Here is a 25,484-nt window from a genome sequence, read left to right on the forward strand (position 1 = left end):
GGGATCTGTCATATATGGTCATAGAGAGCAGCATATGTGCCTCCTGATGAGAGACCAATAAGTTTCGAAACCGGTAGAGGTGCTTGCAGCACTCTCTGATTGAACTAGATATTCCGGCTGATGCCGGATCCGGATGATGCGGCTGTAGTTTCGTGTTGCAACGAAATTGAAAATGGTTATTCATTTTTAATATTATGCGTATTTACGAACATGTAATCAGAAATTATCCAGAGAAATGGAGAGATATCTTATGGGCATGATATGTCAACAAATTTCGGAACAAAACGAACAAAAAATGTATATAAGCAAAACATGAATAACATAAAGTTGGAGATGAATAGGCAATAAAGAATTAATTCAAAATTTTGTAACTTAGAGATGAGGCAGAACAGCAGACTGCTTTCTCAAATTTTTCATATTAACTCTTTTAAGTATTATATGGATTACTTTTTCATATTATATTCTATCTTTTGATGGTATTTTAGTTGTGAAAGTATTTTATGTATAGGTCTTGATCCTGCGTACCAACAAAAGTTTATTAATAGCAAGCTGAAAATTGTTACTAGCGTAACAGTGTCTAGTCAGACAAACTTTGATGATGTATGGGAACATTGAAAGAGCGGAAGTTTTAATTGTGGAACAGGTTACAGGTTTCGAACGTCAGACTACGAAAACGTCCCATGTAGTCCGTTCTTTAACGGTAAAATATTGCAAAACCTCTAAATTTTAAAGAACCGCTTGGATTGACATGAAATTTGGCATACACATAGCTAACAAGTCAAAGAAAAAAAGTGATATTGTGCCGATATGTGCTTTTGCCCTGGGGGTGGTTTTCACCCCCTCTTTGGGGTGAAAAAATATTCGTCTAAAGAAAGTCAGGAAATGGATAAACTGGATAATTTTAAGTAACTTTTGTTCTATAGAGTTTTTTCACTAAGTCTGTACTTTTCGAGTTATTTGGCAGTGAATGTGTTCATTTTTTCAACAAAATAACCATGCTTTTAGACGGTTTTTCGCAAATAACTCAAATAGTAAGTATTTTGTCGAAAAAACATTCTTAGAAAAAATATAGCCTGTAAGAAAATTAAAAAATGGTGTATACATTACGTCTCTAAACCTAGTAGAAGCAGAGTTATAGCTAATGAAAAATAGGTTCATATTCGTCAAATTCCAAATGGAATACTTTAACGTGAAATAACTAAAAATGAACCACATTTCGGGAAAAACTCATTAAAACTTATTTAAAGTGTTTAAAATAAGCTTCATTTTTGTTTTATAAAAAAAATTCTAGCAACAAAATTAAACAAGTTACGCTCAAAATAAAGTTAGTCCCTTTTGGTTTTGGTAAAAAAATTGAGAAAATCATCCCCTAATTAGTATCTTAAATGAACATAATCGTTACGACTTCACAAGTTTCTTGACTCGTGTATATATTGTTTATATGATCTGTAAGTTTCATCGGTTCAAAGTCCTTATTATTGAAATGGCTGTAGTTAAAATGGTTGAACGAGTCACTGATCACGAATGTATGCAAATTTAGAAACACCAAATCTTAATCAATTTTTGTCTAACAGAAAAACAAAAAAATACGTAATATTCAGAAAAGCAACTATGACTTTTTTTGTTTTTCGAGATTTTTGGTATCTCGAACAATTTTTAAGTTATTTTGAAAAAAAGCATATTTTTCAAAATTTAAATTTTTAAAAATTGTATTTTAAAACCAATTTTTTTTTTAAAATAAGGACTTTGAATCAATGAAACTTACAGATAATATAAACACAACATAAGTAAAATAATTTGTGGAGCGGTAACGATTAATTTCATTTAAGTTGCTAATTAGGGGTTGGTCTTCCCGATTTTTTTTTTGCAAAAACAAAAGGGACCAACTTTATTTTGTGCGTAACTTGCTTAAATCTAATGCTAGAAACTTTTTGTAAAAACAGAAATAAAGATTTTTTAAAACACTTTAAAAAAGTTATAATGGGTTTTCCCCAAAAAGTGCTTAATTTTTTGGATATTCCACGTCGAAATATTCTATTTGAAATGTGGTGAATATGAATCTATTTTTCATTGGCTATAACTCTGGTTCTACGAAATCCAGAGACCTAACGCGTACACCATTTTTTTTACTTTTTTATAGCTATATTTTGACTAAGAACGTTTTTTCGACAAAATACTTACTTTTTGAGTTATTTGCAAAAAACCGTCTAAAAATGTGGTTATTTTGTTGAAAAATGAACATATACACTCGCAAATAACTCGAAAAGTGTTGACTTGGCGAAAAAGCTCTATAGAACAAAAGTTACTTAAAATTAGTCAGTTTACCCATTTCCAGACTTATTTTGGACATATATTTTTTCACCCCCAAGAGGGGGTGAAAGTCACCCCCAGGGCAAAAGCACACATCGGCACATTATCACTTTTTTTCTTTGACATGTGAGCTATACGTATGCCAAATTTCATGTCAATCCAAGCGGTTCTTTAAAATTTAGAACAAAAACCGTGAAAGAATGGACTAATGTATTTTGTCGGACAGAACATCCAATATCCAATTGACTTGTTACCCTTTCATTAAACTCTCATGCAAAAATCAGACTGCTATTTATCACTAACATAATTCCTGTCATTTGACATGTTCTACGTATCAGACTTATTAAAATGCCCAACATATATGTCGGACAGACATTTTTTATATATTATATAAAGTTTGCTATTGAATAAACTTAAAAACAACCTGCTAGTTTTCACAATCATAAACTTGTCAGGATGACACGTTCCACAAATAAAATCACGTTCCATAATTAAAATTTCCCTGTTCTAGTGTTCCCATGCATCAAAGTTTTTCCGACTAGACACCGTTAAATTATTAACAAATTGTCAGCTTGCTATTAATAAACTTTTTTTTGTACGCAGGATCCAGGCCTAGTATCTTATATTTACGTAATCAAAATCGCTAAAATAAACTCCATTGGTCGATTTTTTTTTACGAAAGTCCGTATAAAAGTTGAAGCACAATAAGGCGCTTTAAAAAGTAAAATTATTGTTTAAATTTTAACACCATATGTTGCGTATTTTATAATCGTCACAGTTAACATTATACATAGACAAATTAATATACACACATCTGACCCCAAAAATTATAAGAATATATAATTGAATATAACACGTGTAAAATAAACGGTCTTCTTTTGGCGGACCTCATTTTTTTACCTTTCTAATTTTAATATACTCAAAGCTTAACATCAGATTATGTATCAGATTACCTACATGTTCTATTCTGCAGATACATATTAACTTTATCACTTATTTTTGTATTGGAAGTAAAATTGACTAAGATTACGTAAATAATTTTAATATATTCTCTGTTCCATGCTGTAAGTATTAGAAAATTTTACAAGTAGAATATTTATATTTCTTTTTGATTGAATAAAACCCACTTATTGTCCATTTTGTTTCAGAAAATTTGTCCGAAGTCCGAGGACCTAAAGTTCCTATAAACTTCTATAATGTTTATTCTATAAAGTTACAGGGGTGAAAAAAAAAAGATAAAATTGAGTGTGATTTTTAATTTCAAATATCTCATTTAAAAGAAATTTTTGTTTATTCTAAGGGACTTTCGGTCATCGGTAATAATGTAATCTTTCATACGAAATTCGAAAAAAATTAATGCATTAATGCAATAATATACAATATACCATCATAAAAATATAAACCCGTTGAAAAAAAAATAATTTGAGTATGTGCAATAAAATTAAAACATACGTGGTTTGAGATTTCAGCCACAACCGTAGACACAATATAGACCAGGTGCGGGAGCACGCCAAATAGAATTCTATTTTAGTGACGTCACGTTGCCTAGCAACCGTCCATTCTCCCATTATAAAATTCTATTTTGTGACGTCACCAAAATAGAATTCTATTTGGCGTGCTCCCGCACCAGGTGCGGGAGCACGCCATATAGAATTCTATTTTGCTGACGCCACAAAATCGAATTTCACAATGGGAGAATCGACGGTTGCTAGGCAACGTGACGTCACTAAAATAGAATTATATTTGGCGTGCTCCCGCACCTGGGCCCAGAGCACGCCAAATAGAATTCTATTTTGCTGACGTCACAAAATAGAATTTCATAATGGGAGAATCGACGGTTGCTAGGCAACGTGACGTCACTAAAATAGAATTCTATTTTAGTGACGTCACAAAATCGAATTTCATAATGCAAGAATCGACGGCTGCTAGGCAACGTGACGTCACTAAAATAGAATTATATTTAACGTGCTCCCACTACTGACATATTGTAATGCACGTTATCAATTTTATTACGATTTAATTATAGAACTTATTTAATTCTTTCTCTGCTTTAGGAAAGCAATGTTCTCAAATATTATAAAATAGATAATGAGGAAAAAACCTACTTAACCTCACGTTGAGCGACACACTGTGTATTTATGTCTTAAGGGTATTTAACTTGAATGATCTTCGACCTATTGGCATAAAATTCAAGATAAAGAAAAAAAAGAAAGACTGAAGGACAGACAACACCACGATTTCAAAAGGCCTGTCAGGTGAAAGTAGGAACGTTGGAAGAAGGAGAATAATATCGGTTTAAAAGCGAGACTATTTTAAATGTAGTTCAATGAAATATTTTATAGCTGCTGCAAGCAAAGTAAAACTGCTGGTAACTCAACTTCCGATGGAAGATGGCACTTAAGAGGAAGAGCGATAAATTAAGTAGAAAAGATCTATTTACATGTGCCATTTATAAAATCTCCTAAATAATAGCAAACGACAAAAATAATAAGGAATTGAAAAAATTGTAGGTACAATCTATAATTATCTCCAATTTTTGATTGACAAAAAATCTTGCAGACTACAAGCGAAAACAATTAAAGAAAAGAGCATGAATAATATTAAATTTGCTTGACTTTTTCTACATAATATAATTATTGTGCATTGCAAACAGTAGAGATTTTTTTAGTACCATTCGGCAACATACTACTGTAATTAAAAAACACATTTATGTATTGATGTCTATAATCGCATCAACAATAATTAGAACAAAAAGTGATTAAATATATAGTGATAAAATAAACTATTAATAAAATTTTAATATCCAGCTTTATGATTTACGGTAAATATAATTAAATTTTAATAAAATTATACCAGGGAAATAAGGCAAAAATATACCATGTTCGGGACACTTGAGCAGCCAGGTTGCAAATGGGTTTTTTTGGGTACTATATAGGGTGAGGCAGATAACTGGCCTATTAGAAATATCTCGAGAACTAAAGGCAAGAGAATCATGAAAATTGGAATAAAGAGGTTTTGAAGGATGATCTATTAAATGAAAATATTTTCATCTCTTTGCAACTTCCAGTTATACCGGAAGTTGCTTATAATTTCGTTTTTTTAAATGGGACACCCTGTATATTTTTACATTTTTGGATTCTCTTCGTTGCCTTCTTTCTTAAAATATGAGGTTTTGTAATATTATACAGGGTATTTTAAAAGATAATTACGTTTTTTTTTATTAATTTCGTAGCAACATTCACACCCTGTAGAATTGTAGTAGTTTGACATCTAAAACTCTATTTACGTTCAAATTATTTTTAATATATTCTACTATTGTTAAGAATCATTAGTATAGCTAAATTTTTAATTTTAGTATACAGGGTTGGTCGAAACTCGGAATGAGTATTTTCTGAGTTTTCTTAAATGGAACACCCTGTATTTTTATATTGTATTGAAATGATATTTTATAGTACTTTTTTATTTCTTAAGCATTCCCTATACCTAACTGCTTTAATTTGTGAGTTATTGGTGATTCAAGCTAAACATTAATTGCAACAAAAAATACGTAAAATTCTATTAGGTTTTCGGTGAAAATACTAAATCCTAAATAATTTTTCAAAAATAAATACATATTAATCCAGACTGGTCCTTAAAATTACTAATAATGGTTTAGCTATCAAAATACATACGTAGTTAAGATTGTTGGTGCGATTAATAATTAAGCACAAATTAAAGCAGTTAGGTATAGGGAATGCTTAAGAAATAAAAAAGTACCATAAGATATCATTTCATTACAATACTAAAATACAGGGTGTTCCATTTAAGAAAACTCAGAAAATACTCATTCCGAGTTTCGACCAACCCTGTATACTAAAATTAAAAATTTAGCTATACTAATGATTCTTAACAATAGTAGAGTATATTAAAAATCATTTGAACGTAAGTAGACTTTTAGATGTCAAACTACTACAATTCTACAGGGTGTTAATTTTGCTACAAAATTAATAAAAAACGTAATTATCTTTTAAAATACCCTGTATAATATTACAAAACCTGATATTTTAAGAAATAAAACATCGAAGAGAATTCAAAAATGTAAAAATATACAAGGTGTCCCATTTAAAAAAACGAAGTTATAAGCAACTTCCGGTATAACCGGAAGTTGCAAAGAGATGAAAATATTTTCATTTAATAGATCATCCTTCAAAACCCCTTTGTTCCAATTTTCATGATTCTGTTGCCTTTAGTTCTCGAGGTATTTCTAATAGGCCCTTTATTTGCCTCACCCTGTATACCTAATACATTATAAATACAAAAATGCCCGTCACAGTTTGGACGAGAAATTTAGTTATATACAAATAAGGGTCAAAAATGAGAGTTTTTTCGTTTAAATCGCTACAGGTAAAAATAGGGTAATTAAGTGTCTAATTTATAATATTTTTCTTTTAGTAGATGAGCCAAGGTTTGAAATAGCGTTTTTTGAATTTTTTTCCATTATTTGTTGCTTCGGATATTGCAAAATAAAACTAAAATTTCGAAAATAAAAAATTTGCTATAACTTTTGAGAAAATGAATTTAGAACTTTCATATTGCATGGAAAGTTGAATCAAGCAGTCCATACAATGCACAAAAAATTTTAAGACGATGCGTCAATTAGTTTAAATTTTATTCAATTTGTTTATCCCAAAGAGTTTCTTTTTTCGCAATGTTATTGTTCAGAAAATAATAACGATACAGCAATTCTGCGAAAACAACATGAAAGAAGAATAGTCATACTTTAACGCATTTAAAAGAATCATTAAAAAGTCATTTTTATCACTCAGAAAACATTTGACTAAAATACATAGTCATTTTTGGCTTACAAACCATTTGAATAACTTTGTTAATATTGACTGTAGGCTAAAACTACAATTAAATTTGAAAAACTGGTATTTTATACAAATTTTCATAGAAAAACTTTTCGCCTAGGTTAATTACGGTCAAAGTTAGCCACTTTTTTTACTTAATTGACGGTTACTTTGTTTATAACAACTAAGCAACCTAACTAGAGCCATTTTGAAGTAGAAGATATAAATATAGGTTAAGTGTAAAAGTTTGAGTAAATTTGAACCTCAACAACGGAATTAATTCGTGGTCGGTAGAGGAGAATTACTAAAATACGTGCACTCAAAAAATGAAACTGATTCTGCCAACATATGCTGCCATTAATATCGCTGGAACTTGTTGATGGATTTTGATCATAATTTTTTTAATTTGTATGTACTCGTAGTCTTATAGAGTACGTTATGTACACACAACTCCACCTAACATTACAAAATGTTAGGGGGAACTCCCCTTATCACTCAGGGATATGAAAAATAGATTACGACCGATTCTAAGACCTACCGAATATACATATATAATTTCATAAAAATCGGTCAAGCGGTCTCGAAGGAGTATGGAAACTAACACTGTGACAGGAGAATTTTATAGATGTAAATATATAGATGGCTATTAACAAATAGGAGTTGGTGATAGAAGAGTGAAAATTAAGGGTGGTATGTATTTTTTAATTCTACATCATATAAAATTAAGGTAGATCATTTTGTCCAAAAAAATTAAAAAAAATGTCAGGGGGGCAACCCCCCTTATAACTAATGGGTATGAAAAATAGATTAAAACCTCTTCAACGTCCTACAGGATAAACGTGTAAAATTTTATAAAAATCAGCCACGCCGTTTCGGAGTAGTATGGTAATTAACACTGTTACAGGAGAATTTGATGTATATAGAAGTAACTGCGAATTAAATAATAAAGGTGGCTAACTTTGAACCTAATTAACCTAGGCAAAAAGTTTTTTTCTGAAAATTCGTATAAAAATATCAGCTTTTGCAATCCTAAAGTAGATTTACTCTATAGTCAATATTAACAAAATTATTCAAATTGTTTAGAAGCCAAAAATGACTCTATTTTACTAAACTTTTTTCGGAGTGATAAAAACGACTTTTTTATGATTTTTTTCAATACTTTAAAAATATAACTATTATTCTTGCATCTGGTTTCCTCAGAAATTGCTATGTCATTATTATTTTCTGAACAATAACATTGCGATAAAAAGCTCTTTGCGATAAACAAATTGAATAAAATTTAAACTAATTAACAAATCGTCTTAAAATTTTTTGTGCATTTTATGGAATATTCGACTCAACTTTTCGTGCAATATGAAAGTCTTAAGACTATTTTTGCAAAAGTTATAGCACATTTTTTATTTTTGAAATTTTAGTTTTATTTTGCTCTTTCCGAAACAAAAAAGGATCGGACCAAAATTCAAAAAGTGCCATTTAAAGAATATTATAAATGAGATATTTAATTACTCTATTTTTACCTGTAGGGATTTAAACGAAAAAACTGCCATTTTTTACCTTTATTTGTTAATAACTAAGTTTCTCGTCCGAACTGTGACGGGCATTTTTGTATTTATAATGTATTAGGTATATAGTACTCAAAAAGTCCATTTGCAACCTGGCTGCTCAAGTGTCCCGACAAAAACCTTATTTCTCTTAACTAAATATCTATAACAGATATGGAACGATTTTAAAGTTATCTAGAGTAAGATGAACAAAAAATAAATGGGAAAATAAGAACACCTCTAGATAAATGAATATCAATATGTATAGAAATAAAATTGTTGAATTGGTACGATCAGTTTCTAGGGAGTTTTTTCTTTTAGTTACGGTGTTGGGGGGTAGCCCCAAAAACGCTTATTGCAAATTTCACGTTTTGAAATTACAATAGGTTTTTGAAAATATCATCTTTAAAATCCTTGTCGCTCGAGAAATCGATTTAAAAAAAAAGATCAAAATCGGATGACACGAAGCCGAAAAAATACAATTTTTGGAGTGAGTAGTGATTTTGAATGGCCGATTCACTGATTTGCTTGGCGCACGGAGGGGCTACCATCACCAATATAATTTTAAAAAATTCCCTAGGCCCTCCTAGTCGACCGATTTAAAGTTTTCGAAGTGCCTTCCTGTATAAGTAAAACAATTTAAGACTATTTAAAGTGCTTACTTTTTGCAAATATTTCAAATTTGCAATTTTTTAGCGGACTCTGGATTACAAAATTATTACGCAAAAGCTGTTAAACCGACTCTAACAAAATTTAGCATACGTTTCAGTCGTATTATAGAGCTTTTTAGGCGGAATATAAAGCATTGATTGCATAATTGTACTTTTTCCCAATTATTGTTATTTTTTAAACAATAAACATTAAATTTTCAATTTCTCTCTAGTCAAATATTATATATAATTTAAAAACGAAACTTTTACGTTTTTAATTTTTTTCATTAACAATAATTTGAACAAAAAGCTATTAAATATACATTAATAAAATAAACTAATGAAATATAAATGTACTAATAAAATTGTAATATCCAGTATTATGGTTTACGGTAGATATAATATTATTAAAATATCTATGACACAGATGGAATGTTTTTGAAGTTGGGTAGAGTATAAAATGAACAAGGAAAGATGGGAAAATGAGACAGCAATATCATCAGATAGATGAGTACCTATATTATGTATAGAAATGTAGTTGTTGAACTGGTATGTTAAATCTCTAATAAGTTTTTTAAAGTTACGGTGGTGGGTGTAGCTCCTCGGTGCGCCGATCAAAATTATTGTTTATTTCAAATTTTCTGTTTTGCAATTAAAATAAGTCTTTGAAAATACATTTTTGAAATCATTGTTGCCCGAGACATCATCATCATCAATGGTGCTACAGCCCTATGAAAGAGCCTCGACCTTCCCAACTCTATTACGCCAGTCAGTCCTATCCATTGCCAACCATTGCCAGTTTGCTGCGCCTATTTTTCTCCCATCCTCATCTACACCATCCTTCCATCTAGGTTTTGGCCTACCCCTTTTTCTACTTCCCACAGATTGTGACATAAGGATTCTTCTAGGAGGGTTGTTATGTTGTGATCTTGCTAGATGTCCTGCCCATCCTAGGCTTCCTATTCTTATAAGAGATACTACGTCTTTACCACCAAATATATGTTTATATCTGTGGTATACCTCGTAGTTGTACCTCCTCGTCCAAATACCATTTTCACAGATGCCACCGAATATGCCTATCAGGATCCTTCGTTCAAATATAAGCAGAAGGTTTTCATCTGCATTGGAGATGGTCCATGTCTCCGATCCATATGTCAGTACTGGTTGTATAAGGGTTTTGTATATGGTTATTTTTGTTTTTTGGCTTAAGTTTCTGCTTCTCATATGTCTACTCAGTCCAAAATAGCATTTTTTCGCTAGGATTCTCCTTCGCTTGATTTCTTCCGTCATGACGTTCTCCTTGGTGATCAGGAAGCCTAAGTGTGCGAATTTGTCCACCACTTCAAAGGTAGAGTTATCAACAGAGAATTGGTGACCGATGTTTCTGGCTCTATTTTTGGGTATTGATGCCATCATTTTAGTTTTCTCCTCGTTTACTTTCAGGCCCATATTTTTTGAGGCATTTGAGAAGGTGGTATACATTACTTCTAGTTTGCGTGTTGTGCGGGCAACTAGGTTCACGTCATCGGCACATGCCAAAATTTGGGATGATTTATTAAAAATATTTCCTCTGTTTTCTAGTCAGGCATCTCTGGCCGCCTTTTCCAGAGCTATGTTGAAGAGGAGACATGCCAGCGCATCTCCCTGTCGCAGCCCAACATTCGTTTCAAACGCCTGTGATTGTTCGCCCTGTATTTCGACTTTGCAAACGACTTTACCCATTGAAGCCTTAACCAATCTTATCAGTTTATCAGGGATGTAGAATTTATCCATGGCTTCATACAATTTATTTCTTAGGACACTATCATAGGCCGATTTAAAATCTACGAAAAGATGGTATGTGTCGATATTGAATTCATTGGTTTTTCCAGTATTTGCCTTAGCACAAAGATCTGGTCTGTTATTGATCGACCAGGCCTAAAACCACTTTGATATTCTCCAAGAAGCTCCTCTGAATGTGCACTTAGGCGACCATATAAGATAGGTACTCGAAAATATTTTGTAATCTGTATTAAGGAGAGTTATTCCCCGAGACATGGACTTAACAAAAAAGAAAAGATCATAAGCGGATGACAGGGATTCGAAAAATATAATTTTTGGAGCGAGTAGTGATTTTGAATCGCTGGTTCACTTTTTGATAGGCGCGCGGGGGAGGGGAGGGCTACCACCACCACAATAAATTTAAAAAATTCCCTAGACTCTCTTAGTTGACCGATTTCGGTTTTTCGAATTTTTGAGGTGCACTTGAAATATTGAGCGTTCCTGTATAGGTAAAAATTTTCTAGACTATTTGAAGTGCTTACTTTTTGCAAATTTTTCAAATTTGCAATTTTTTTGCGGACCCTGGATTGCAAAATTATTACGCAAAAGCTACTAAACCGACTCCAAAAAACCCTCAAAATTTAGCATACGTTTCAGTGGTACATATTATAGTGTTTCCCTAGGCGGAATATGAAGGCCGTAAGTTATGCACAAGGGGTCGAAAAAATTTAAATGATAAATTTCATTTTTTTTGCTCTAAAAATTTCCAAAATTATTGTTATTTTTTAAACAATAAACATTAAGTTTTCAATTTCTATCTCGTCACATATTATTTATAATTAAAAAACAAAACTTTTACCCTTTCTAATTTTTTCAAAGCAATATCTCTTGGGTTTAGGCGAAAAAATGTGTGCAAAAAGCAAAAAGTTGTGATTTTTTTCAGATTTTGTTAAATAAAAAATTAAGCACAAGGTTTGCGCAACTGGCACATAGAGTGTTTATTGATACAAGGTAGGTACATCTTGAAGTGATTCCAGAAAAAACAAGCTGAAAATGCGAGCATTATCATAACGAAAACTTTGTTTATTTACGTATTTAAATTCATAATATGGAAAATTTCTATTATGAAAAGTTGTTTAGTATTAAAAACTATGTTTTAATATGCAATTATATCAAATATTGTGAACTATAAAGGTACTCAACTCTCGAGAGAAATTCATATTTTTTGACATACCTCGAATAAAATTGATAAAATTTGATATATGCTGATTTCATCTTATACCATGCAGATCTTTTTATGAAGAATAACTTTTCTTCGTAAAATTAATAATAAAAGAGTTATAACTGAAAATGATATTGGTATCCGTAATTTGAGAAAAATTTTCAGACATTTTTTTTTCATTAGAAAAATAATACAAGTAATTGCAATATGAAGAATAAATAACTTTTCTTTGTAAAATTAATAATAAAAGAGTTATAAATGAAAATGATATTGGTATCCGTAATTTGAGAAAAATTTTCAAATATTTTTTTTTCATTAGAAGGATATAGGTACAAGTAATTGCATATATTAGAACATAGCTTTTAACTCCAAACGAATTTTTATAATAACACTTTTCAATATTGTGAAAAATAAATATACTTTAATCTTGGTCGAACTTCATATTTTTTGACATACCTCGTATAATATAGATTTGATATCTGATGGTTGAATATTCGGTTTTAGACCAAGAAAACAAACGAAAACAAGTTGAGTTGACGTTTCTATGTCGGAAGAAAATAAATATTTAAAGAAGGCTTGTGCCGTCACAATGACGACTTTGAGGTCGGATATCTCGAAGATGGTTAGAGATAGGGAAATTCCGTTATCAGATTTGGATTCAGAAGACAAAACTACATAGGAATACATCGCTAGGTAGCCTCTAAACATTGCAGAAGCAGCGACGCACGAACCAACAGACTTTGCGAATTTATAAACGAAAAGTTTTCGTTAAAAATAGACTCTTTTGGAAATTGTCCAATCCATTTGCCCGCCTGGACTATAATATAGTTTTTCTACAATCGCTTGATAAAGAAGACTTTTTTGCTTGGCAATGGGAACGAAAAGTTGACGTTTACTAAGTACCGTCACTTTATCGCTCTAGCGGGTTAAAGTTTGCTAAACGCGCGTCATCCGTAGCAACCATACAATCATACAATACAAATAAATTGAAAATTCAAACTGACAGATATAAAAGTTAATGTTTTGACAGTATGACAGATATAAAATAGTTACAATAAAGTTAATGATTTAAAAATAGTTTCATTTTATTAAGTGATTGTAGAAAAAATGTTGTATGTATTACAAGCAAAAAGTGACATTATTGCTTTCGAGTAATTACCGCGCTCCGCTCCGTGTCACGCGGTAACTATTACTCTCAAGCAATAATGTATCACTTTTCGCTCTTAATACATAAATAACTATTTTAGGCGATCAGACTATGAATTGACTGTTTAAATAGAAAGATTGGAAGAAATGTAACTGACAAATTTAAAAATTCTTAAAGGCCTAAAAAAGGGAGCAAAATAAAAAGTAACAATGGTAACAGTATAATGTCTATAGAAGCAGAAGAAAGAGAAAGTGATGATAAAAAAAAAGAAATCGAAGATGGCATATTACGTAAATTAAAAATCTCGAAAGCCTCAGGATACTGTGGCGTACCAAATAAGCTTTTAAAATGTGGAGGGGAGGCAGCAATTGAAAGTATAGAGGTGAGGGAACATTAAACAATAATGCCATACCAATCCAATTCCAAACTAGTGAAGGAGAAATATTGAATACCAATACATAGCAAATCTGTGTATAAGTACATGCTTTTTTGATTGCATTAGGTTAGAAGATGTATTTAAATTACTATAAGAAGAAAAACCACCAACCCAATAGTAAAGATAATTAAAGACATTAATATAAAAGAACTATTCTAAAATAAGAATCAAAAATATCAGAAGTAGTAGATATTAACTTGAGAAATAGCTAAACAGTAAAATTAGCTTTACAAGGATATGAGCTGGACAGAAAACAAATAAAAAATGTTTGCTTTGCAGACGACACAATCCTGATCTCGGATAACGAAGATAACTTAGAGCAAAAGGTACAAATATTAAAAACCGCAACAAATTAGTTCAGAGAAATAAGGAAAAAAATATCCTGTTGGTGACACAACCCCCTCGAGGCCGAAACCACATTTTTTTAAGTAGTATGGACATGTATAATAATAACATATGTTTCCTGCAGCTGATTTTGATGATATACATAGTTATAAACAAATGAAGATCAAAAAACGGTAAATTTTCGTTTTTTCTGGTCTATTACCAAAAAGTTAAGCATTTTAAACAAATTTGAGAGTAAGAATATGTTCGCTGAATATGTCTATCTTTATTGGTTGCTCAGAAAATTGCAAAATAAATCATAAATTTTGAGTTTTTATAAATATTCATAACTTATGTATAGAAACTTCTTATTACACAGAATGCTGAGACTTCTGGTGCTTAAATCATACCCTAAATTATAAAGCAATCGGTCAAATAGTTTAAAAGTTATTTAATTTGTTTATCCCAAATTAAGTTTTTTTTGCAACGCTATAAATCACAAAATGAAGTTACAGTAATACTTTTGATAGTTTATGAAAGGGGAAGATTTACACTATTAATTTAATTAAAAAAAACGACAAAAAATAATTCTAAATATTGCACGAACATGTAAATTAAAAAGGGGGGGCTAACTTTGTTCCTAATTGTCCTAGGACAACTGTTTTTCTTTCTAAATGTGTATAAAAATTCAGTCTTTCTAAGTATAAAAAATAATTTGTCTACGGGTATCGGTTAAAAAGTTATTCTAATTGTTTATAAGTAAGCAATAAACTACATGTTTTTGCAAAATAATTTTACACTGTTTAAAATAACTTTTGTCATTTTTTTAATTAAGTTAATAGTTTAAATGTTCTTCTTTCATATACTGTCAGAAGTGTTACTGTAACCTCATAATTTTCTGACTTATAGTGTTGCAAAAAAATGAATTTGGGATAAAAAAATTTAATAACTTTTGAACTATGTGACCAATTGCTTTGAAATTTAAAATATAATTTAAGTATAAGAAGTCTCAGCATTCCGTGTAATACGAAGGTTATCTCTTAATTTTTACATAAGTTATGAACATTTATAAAATCTCAAAATTTATGATTTATTTTGAAATTTTCTAAACAACAAATAAGGATAGACATATTCAGCGAACGTCATATCGAAGTTATTTATATGATTTATAAGTTTCTTATTCTCAAATTTGCTTAGAGTGCTTCACATGCGTGCCTTAAACGTGTACTTTTAACACTTATATCATAATAGTTATCTATATATATCTGATATTATAAGTGTTAAAAGTACACGTTTAAGGTACTAATGTGAAAGTTTGCAGAAAGAGCGAAGCGAGTTCTGCAATTCACATGAGTGCCTTAAAAATGTACTTTTTAACACGCATATCATACAATATTTTTTCTACAAACGTAATTACAGGACAATATCTACAAAAACTTTTACTTGAACTTAACTGACATTCCATTTTTATATTTTTTTGACATTACATCAAAATTGCCTATACGGTCAATACGAACTGCAATGCCTTAAAAATTTTAAAGCACTGGTGCCTTAAAGTAGCATTTTTAACGCTCGTATGGAGTGCTAAAAATTGCATTTTTAACACGGTTGTAGAAAATAGTTATTTATGATATAAGTGTTAAAATACAATTTTAAGGCACGCATGTAAAGGTTTGCAGAATGAGCGAAGCGAATTCTGCAATTCACATGAGTGCCTTAAAAATGTAATTTTAGCACGTATATCATACAATATTTTTTCTCCAAGCGTCTTATATATCAACAATTATAATTTATTCATTCTCAATTACAGGACAATACCTACAAAAACTTTTACTTGAACTTGACTGACATTCCATTTTTATATTTTTCTTGACATTACATCAAAACTGCCTATACTGTCAATATGTAAATCATAACAACTATAGAATAATAACATCTACTTTTATTGTTGTATATTCGAACAAATTTTAATAGTTTTTTTCTACAAACGTGTTAAAAATGCAATAATACAGTTTAAATTAAATTTTAAAAAACCTTCTAAAAAAACCTTTTTCAAATTGCGCAAGTTGTACTGTTAATATTAATGTTAATAAATGAAATATAAAAAATTATTTGCCGTTTGTTTTCAAAATTTGACATTTCAATTTTAACTGCAGTGCCTTTAAAATTTTAAAGCACTAGTGCGTTAATAGTTATTTATGATATAAGTGTTAAAAGTACACGTTTAAGGCACGCATGTGAAAGTTTGCAGAATGAGCGAAGCGAGTTTTGCAATTCACATGAGCGCCTTAAAAATGTACTTTTTAACACGCATATCATACAATATTTTTCTACAAACGTAATTACAGGGCAATATCTACAAAAACTTTTACTTGAACTTGACTGACATTCCATTTTTATATTTTTTTGACATTACGGCCTATACGGTCAATACGAACTGCAGTGCCATAAAAATTTTAAAGCACTAGTGCCTTAAAGTAGCATTTTTAACGCTCGTATGCAGTGCTAAAAATTGCATTTTTAACACACGGTTGTAGAAAAAGTAACATTTTTACCGCTCCTATGTAGTGCTAAAAGTTGCATTTTTAACACGTTTGTAGAAAAATAACTATTAAACGCGTTTTTCTCGAAATTACAATGTTCAAAACTGGGAGACTTTTTCTCAAAATCTACTACACCAATCTCAGTAAATCAAAATTTTTTTGATACTTTATATTATACAACTACTAAGAAGTAAAAAAACACCTTTTAAGCACAGTGAAAATTTACCCCAAAAAGACTTGAACTCTTTATAAAATTGCTTATAAAGGCCATAAAAAAATAAAAAAGTGAACTAAAGGTTTATTAATTAGTTTTAAATATCATAAGTTGAATCCCGATATAATTAAAAAAAATTGTAACAAGAAGGCAAAAAAGTGTCTTGGCAAACGTCCTTTGTGAAAAAGAACTAAAGAACCAAAAAAAGTTCAATGCAAACCAAAAAATTATAACTATAATTATAATAGTATTTCTTTAAAAAATATTCAAAAATTGCCTTTTTTTGAAATTTAAAAAGTAAAAGTCCCCTTAAATATGATTTCAAATGTCGTGGGCGAATTTATTAAAACAGAATAAAATAAAACACTAATACTCACTTTTCAAAAATAATTCCAAAAAAACACTTTTTAATTTATAATAGTTTTTCCGTCGAACACTTTTCAAACAAGCAAAAACCGCAGTATAAATTCTACAACTTCAGCTCTTTCCATTGCATGGTTAAAGCGACACTGCACAAAACCCGCCAAAAATTTAAACACCGAAAAATGTTAGATATTAAAAAATAACGGAAGAACGGTACTATTGGTGGATGTCCGTACTGTATTCGGTGGTTTTTGGCAAGAGAGTGATCTAAAGAATTGGTCGGAAAGTATATTTGTAAAACGATTTGGTATATTTAGAGAAAACGTCTTATCCAAGTAGGTTGAAAACGCGTGGAGGGGTACCGGGTGTGTAGATAGTACCATTCGTGAATTATATATACATCGGGACTTGCAATGTCAGGGACGGCCTTGAGTAAAAGTGGCATTACGAGGTGTAAAAAAATTGTGTGTGAATCAGATTAAACGAGTGCGCTTTAGCGGTGCTTGTACACAAGTTGACTACTTTATAATAGTATGTTCTTTAAAGGTAAAATATTGCAGAACCTCTAAATTTTAAACAACCTCTTGGATTGACATGAAATTTGGCATACACATAGCTAACAAGTCAAAGAAAAAAAGTGATATTGTGCCGATGTGTGCTTTTGCCCTAGGGGTGAGTTTCACCCCCTTTTGAGGGTGAAAAATATATGTTCGAAATAAGTCCGGAAATGGATAAAATGACTAATTCTAAGCAATTTTTGTTCTATAAAGTTTTTCACCAAAATAATACTTTTTGAGTTATTTGCGAGTGAATATGTTAATTTTTCTACAAAAGAACCACGTTTTCAGACGGTTTTTCGCAAATAACTCAAAAAGTAAGTATTTGGTTGAGAAAAAAATTCTTATCAAAAATATAGCACGTAAAAAAGTGAAAAACATGGTGTATATAATATTAGGTCACTATACCTAGTAGAAGCAGAATTATAACTAATGAAAAATAGGTTCATATTCGTCAAATTCCAAATCGAATATTTTAACGTGCCATAACCAAAAAACGAAGCACTTTTTTGGGGAAAACTCATTTTAACTTTTTTAAAGTGTTTAAAAAAATGCTTATTTTTGTTTTTTAAAAAAAAATTTTAGCATCAAAAGTAAACAAGTTACGCTCAAAATAAAGTTGGTCCCTTTTTTTGGTAAGAAATCTGGAAAATCACCCCCTAATTAGCATTTCAAATTAACTTAATTGTTACCACTTCACAAGTTTTTTACTCGCGTACGTGTTGATCATATGATCTGTAAGTTTCATCGGTTCAAAGTCCTTATTTTTGAAAGAGCTGTAGTTAAAAGAACTTGAACGAGTCACTTATCACGAGTGTATGCAAATTTAGAAACACCGAATCTTAACCAATTTTTGTCTTACAGAAAAACAAAAAAATACAAAATATTCAGAAAAGTAAAGCTGACGTTTTTGATTGTTTAAAATTTTTGTTATCTCAAACAATTTTTAAGTTATTTTGAAAAAAAAAACATTTTTTTCTAAAAATAAATTTTTTAAAAATTTTACTTTAAAACCAAATTTTTTCAAAAATAAGCACTTTGAATCGATGAAACTTACAGATCATATAAACACAACCTAAGTAAAGTAACTTGTGAAGCGGTAACGATTAATTTCATTTAAGTTGCTAATTGAGGGGTGATCTTCCTGATTATTTTTTTGCCAAAACAAAAGGAACCAAGTTTATTTTGAGCGTAACTTGCCTACATTTGATGCTAGAAATTTTTTTTATAAAAACAGAAATAAAGCTTTTTTAAACACTTTAAAAAAGTTGTAATGTGTTTTCCCCAAGAATGCTTCATTATTTGGATATTTCACATTGAATTGTTCTATTTGGAATTTCTCGAATATGAACCTATTTTTCATTAGCTATCACTCTGCTTTTGCTAGGTATAGAGACCTAATACGTACACCATTTGTTCACTTTTTGATAGGCTATAGTTGTGCTAAGAATATTTTTCTCGACAAAATGTTTACGTTTTGAGTTATTTGCGAAAAACCGTCTAAAAACGTGGTTATTTTGTTGAAAAATTAACATATTCACTTGCAAATAACTCGAAAAGTATTGATTTGGTGAAAAAACTATATAGAACAAAAGTTGCTTAAATTTAGTCAGTTTATCCATTTCGGGACTTATCTTGGACATAGATTTCTTCACCCACGAGATGGGATGACAGTCACCCCCAGGGCAAAAGCACACGTCGGCACCATATCACTTTTTTTGACATGTTAGCTATGCGTATGCCAAATTTCATGTCAATCCAAGCGGTTCTTAAAAATTTACAGCAAAAACCGTGAAAGAATGCACATAAGTACCTTTATAATAATACTACACTCTTACTAATAAACCAAGTATAAAAGTTATACTGATTATTTCATTCATAGGAGATTCTGACCAATAGAAAGCTACAGAAATCTGAATTAAATCGATAATTTTTTATAATCTCCCGTCGTTAAGTATATTACGTCAGATGCCCTTCGTTGCTACGAAAAAATACATTCAGTGACATTAATGACAATTAATGTTTTAAAAATTATAAAAGTGATGACTTTCAATTGTCAAATATTTATAAAAACTGTGTGTTTAATGGTACTTACATAAATAAATTACAATCAAATTTTGGTTTTGAACAGTTTTATTCATGAAATAATCGCAACAAATTGCACTCGACCTCTAAAATTAATATAGAATTTCAGAGCTCTTGTGCAATTACTACTGAGAATAAATCAGGTATAGGCAAAATCACTACCAATAAACATGGTTATACTTGGTATAAGAATTTAATCCAAATTTATACCGACCCACACCCTTGTTTAAGTCTGGTATACACTGTGAGCTCGTACGTAGAGGGGATATTTACAAATTCGCGAGCGCCAGTAGTGGCAAGTTTGTAAACGTTTACCGGAAATTTGACATAAATGTCAAAGTGATTAATTTAAAATTGGTAAGCTGTGGTATATATTTTTACTTTAAATATACTTACGTTTTAAATACTGGATTTAAGTTTTTTTAATGTTCCGTAATGTGTAATTATAAATTAATATATTAATCTTAGCGCCATCTGCACGATAATTGTGAAAGTATCCGAAGTAAGAAATTCATATTTTATTAATAGAACGTCAAAATGATTAGCAAAATCTTAAAAAAATCGATTACAATTTAATTTCTTTTTTGCGTTGTAAATATTAAGGGATAACAATTAAATAATAAATTTAAAAATTACCGGTGAAAGTAGAATTAGTAGTCCGCTAGGAGCGACACCAGCGAAGCTCAGAGCGTATAACCTATTTTATGACTGTCAATGTCATCAAAGGCAAAAATATATTATCTTTTGATTTATTTTGTGAGTAACTATATTCTCCTTTTTATGGCCATTTTTCAGTGCGTTACAAATTATAGAAAAATAGGTAAGTCCGTGATAATACACATTTATGAGATTTATTCTAACATGACATTTTAGTTAAATCTGACAGTTGTCACATTTTATTTTCAATTTGGAATAAAAACAAATCAATTGTGTCTATTGCATTTATAAAATGGTATTTTCTTTGATTTGTATAGTCTTATAAATTGTACAGATTATATTGATAATATTATTATTTTATTTAATAAATAATTCTTTTTTGATTATGGCGCCATCTATCGACAACTAGAATAACTAGAATAAATGTTATAAATGTCTGTAATCAGCGACGTGCGTTTTTTTTTCTGTCACATACAATTTAATGCGTTAGAGAGAAATCGAAAAGCTGTTACGCACTGAAAAATGGTCATGAAAAGGACTATATAATAAAAAAATGGGTTAAAAGGTATTGCGGCTGTCGAAGAAGTTGATAATTTAATTAACATGATAGAAAATACACGAAAAAGGAAACTTTTCAAAGATGAATAAATCCCTTTTCACAATATACCGCTAAGTAATTCAGAATTAAATATCGCTTTTCTAAAGAGTGTGTAAGGATTTTAAGTCCAGAGAAATAAGGTTTTTGTCGGGAAACTTGAGCAGCCAGGTTGCAGATGGGTTTTTTTGGGTACTATATACCTAAGACATTATAAATACAAAAATGAAAATCACAATTGGGACGAGAATTTTAGTTATTAACAAATAAGGGTCAAAAATGGCAGTTTTTTGGTTTAAATCGCTACAGGACAAATGGGGTAAATAAATATCTTATTTGGGGTATTCATCTTTTAGCAGATGAGCAAAGGTTTAAAATGGCCGTTTTTTAATTTTGGTCCTATTATTTCTTGTTTAGAAAATTGCAAAGTAAGACTAAAATTTCGAAAATTAAAAATTTGCTATAACTTTTGCAAAAATGAACTTAAGACTTTGATATTGCATGAAAAGTTAAGTCAAATAGTCCATATAATGCCCAGAAAATTTCAAGATCATTCGTCAATCAGTTTAAATTTTATTCAATTTGTTTCTCCCAAGAGTTCAGAAAATAATAATGGTATGCTTTTTCTCATGAGGATCTTTCAGTGCGTCACAGTTTTTCGATTTCTTTCTAACGCATTAAATTGTATGTCACAGAAAAAACGCACGTCCGTGATTACATTTCGTCGGTGGCATTTATAACATTTATTCTAGTTGTCAATAGATGTCGCTATAATCGAAAATAAAATAATTTGCGAATTATATAATATATCTACGAATATAATCTGAATAATTTAAAAGGCTATTCAAATCAAAGAAAATACCATTTTATAAATGCAATAAACAAAATTGATTTGTTTTTATGCCAAATTGCAAATAAAATTTGACAACTGTCAGATTTAACTAAAACGTCATGTCACTAAAATGTATATTATCATGGACTTACCTTTTTTTTCTATCATTTGTGGCGCACTGAAAAATGCTCATGAAAAGAAGCATACAGCCATAGGCGTAACCAGGGGGGGGTTTTGGGGGTTGTAACCCCCCCCCATTGGGATGTACTTTGAGCTCTATACGCTTAACACCATAGCCCTCAGAGATCTTCCAGTAGTTGTAACCCCCCCCTTTCAGGTAGTTGTAACCCCCCCCCTTAGGATCATCCTGGTTACGCTTATGCATACAGCAATTCTGTGAAAACCATATGAAAAAATAATACTGCAATAAAAACTTATTTTTATTATTCCGAAAACATTTTACAAAAGTAGAGTCAATTTTGGCTTATAAACAATTTGAATAACTCTGTTAATATTGACTGTAGACTTAAATCTACTTTGGGATTTGAAAAGCTGGTATTTTTATATAAACGAATTTTCAAAAAAAAACTTTTCGCCTAGGTTAATTTGGTTTGTCAGTTACAGAGAAAAATCAAAATTGACATATTTGACACAATATATATCTTTGTTCTATGTATTTGTGCAGAAGATTTCGACGTTGCCAAACTACTATTTCGGAATAAAGTGAGAATACTTATATCTAAATTAAACCGAGTTTTTTAGTAACAAATTATTTTCGTTCTATACGCTGTGAGCTCGTACGTAGAGGGGATATTTATAAATTCGCGAGCGCCAGTAGTGACAAGTCTGTAAACGTTTACCGGAAATTTGACATAAATGTCAAAGTGATTAATTTAAAATTAAAATTAAAAACATTAATTATAAAAAATATTAGTTGGTCAAAGCTGTGGTATATATTTTTACTTTAAATATACTTACGTTTTAAATACTGAATTTACGTTTTTTAATGTTCCGTAATATGTAATTATAAATTAATCTAGCGCCATCTACACGATAATTGTGAAAGTATCCGAAGTATTTTTTTTGGGTTTATATGACTGCGGACACTAAATCCATTCGCCAATATCCGAAGTAAGAAATTAATATTTCATCAATAGAACGTCAAAATGATTAACAAAATCTTTAAAAAAATCTGTTATAATTTAACTACTTTTTAGCGTTGCAAATATTAAGCGATAACAATTAAATAATAAATTTAAAAATTACCAGTGAAAGTTGAATTAGTAATCCGCCAGGAGCGACACCAGCGAAGCTCAGAGCGTATGTCTACCTTATACTGAGGATAATAGACCAGGACGCATCTGTAAAAATATTAGTACATTTGGACGTTGAGAGGTGACTCAAATTTTTTTGCAGAAATTGCTTGAAAATAAATCAAATAATAATATTTGAGTTATCCCCCCTCTAAAAAAGGTCCGGAACATTGTTTAAATAATCAAGATGTCAAAAAATTAAGGAAAAATTCGATTTTTTTCTTGGTTTTTTGATTATAACTTTAAAAGTATTCATTTTCGAGAAAAGTTGTACTAAGATAAAAGTTGCATAATTAAATTTTCTACGATATAGAATTGGTTAAAAATTTAAAAAATAGTCATCCTTGTTGCAAAATAGCAATAATTGTGAAAAAAACATACAAAAACAGGTATTCGCATTTTACGTTTTTCAACCATTTATGCTACACTTAGGACCTTCATATTTCACCGTGAAAAACTTTATGATACAGTAAAACAACACTGTAAACTTCATTAAGGTCGGTTTAATAGATTTTGCAATCCAGTTTTCGTAAAAAAATTCATTTTTTCAAAATGTTACAGGACTGAAAATAAAGCAGATAGCAAGTGGAAAATTTTTTTGCCTATAGAAGGGTACTGTACCTTTCATTTTCAATTTTGCAAAATTAAAATCGATTAACACCACGGCGTCAGGAATTTTTTTAAATAAACATTAATTATTGGTGCTACGCGCAGGACAGAGGATAGTTTGCTCTGATTGGGCATTCCAATGACCTTTGATAATGATTGATACATTTTAATTTTTATTACATTTCGATATAAATAAATAAATTTTTATTTATTGCAAAATAAAAACACATACTCTACCCTTTGAAATAACACTTTTATTAGCAAAAACTTTCTTTGTTCATATATTTTAACTTAAATAATAAAAGTTTATTATTTTTAAACATATGCAATTGTTTAAACAATATTTCACAAACAATAATAAAATTAGTTTGATTTTTGTGGAATTAAAATATTAAAATACAACAAAATATAGAGTAAGAAAATAATATATTAGATAAAGATTGGAAGAAATTTTGGTGGAAATCAACTTGTGTGAATCGAACACCCCTGTCCTGCGCGTAGCACCAAAAATTATTGTTTGTTTCAAAAATTTTCTGACGCCGTGGTAATCAATCAATTTTAATTTTGAAAATTTCAAATGAAAGGTACAGTACACTTCTATAAGCAAAAAAAATTTCAACTTGCTATCTGCTTTATTTTCAGTCCTGTAACATTTTGAAACAAGAATGTGTGTGTACTTTGTACGCACGTAAGAAGTTATACTTCTACTACATATTGTGTGATTTTTAAGACTATACCAAAAATTTAAAAAAATAAAAGAATAAAACGCACACAAACACATTGAAAAATGCCACAAAGAAAAAATGATTTCTGGACGATAATAATTGCTGGCAAAAATTTTAAATACGCATTTGCTGAAAAAAAAAATTATATATCAAATATACTTACAATCATAATATGCATAAAAAAATAAAAAAATAAAACTTGCATCGGGAATTGAACCCTTGAATTTTGTGCCGCTTTGACTCGTAATCGAAGCGTAGACTCACTCGTCCAATCGCACATTATTTATCATGTGGAAAAATACGATAACTGAACGTTTTACTGTTTGACAATTGTTTTGAAAATTATGTAGTTTAAATTTTGTGGAAGAAAATATAAAAATATAACAAAACAGTAAGAAAACAATATATTAGATGAAGATTGGTAGAACTTTTGTTGGTAATCAAATTAAGTATGTAAATCAAAGCATTACATACCTACTAAATAAATAAATGTACGCCAAAAAATCATAATTTAAAAATAAAAATCGAACCTAATTTGGGATTTCTCTCTAAAATCCGCATTTTTGAGAAAATAAATGTATGTATTTCAACCTAATCCAAATGTATAATTACAATATGATTATAATAAAAACTAGGTACTTACCAAATTAGAATGAGTTTTCCTTGTCCAAAATAGTCCAGAAGTCCAAAAATATAGGTATATGAAAACTATTTAAAAAGGCAGTATAACTATTAACTAACTTTTGTTTGTTGTTTCTTTTCACACAAATT

General features: G+C 30.0%; 1 protein-coding gene across 4 annotated transcripts in view; it reads right to left on the bottom strand.

The window, feature by feature from the left end:
- LOC114325898 (elongation of very long chain fatty acids protein 4-like) overlaps positions 1 to 25,484 on the bottom strand; it is a 340,992-nt gene that overhangs the window by 153,888 nt on the left and 161,620 nt on the right. For 2 of the 4 annotated variants that reach the window (XR_007698844.1, XM_050654149.1), the window contains exon 1: positions 17,355 to 17,695. The exons of the other annotated variants lie outside the window; for them this stretch is intronic. The gene's annotated coding sequence lies outside the window, so the exon portion shown is untranslated. Of the gene's footprint in view, positions 1 to 17,354; positions 17,696 to 25,484 lie in introns of those variants that run through there. 4 annotated transcript variants of the gene reach the window in all.

The sequence above is a fragment of the Diabrotica virgifera genome, chromosome 6, assembly GCF_917563875.1.
Source record: "Diabrotica virgifera virgifera chromosome 6, PGI_DIABVI_V3a".
Classification (NCBI taxonomy): domain Eukaryota; kingdom Metazoa; phylum Arthropoda; class Insecta; order Coleoptera; family Chrysomelidae; genus Diabrotica; species Diabrotica virgifera.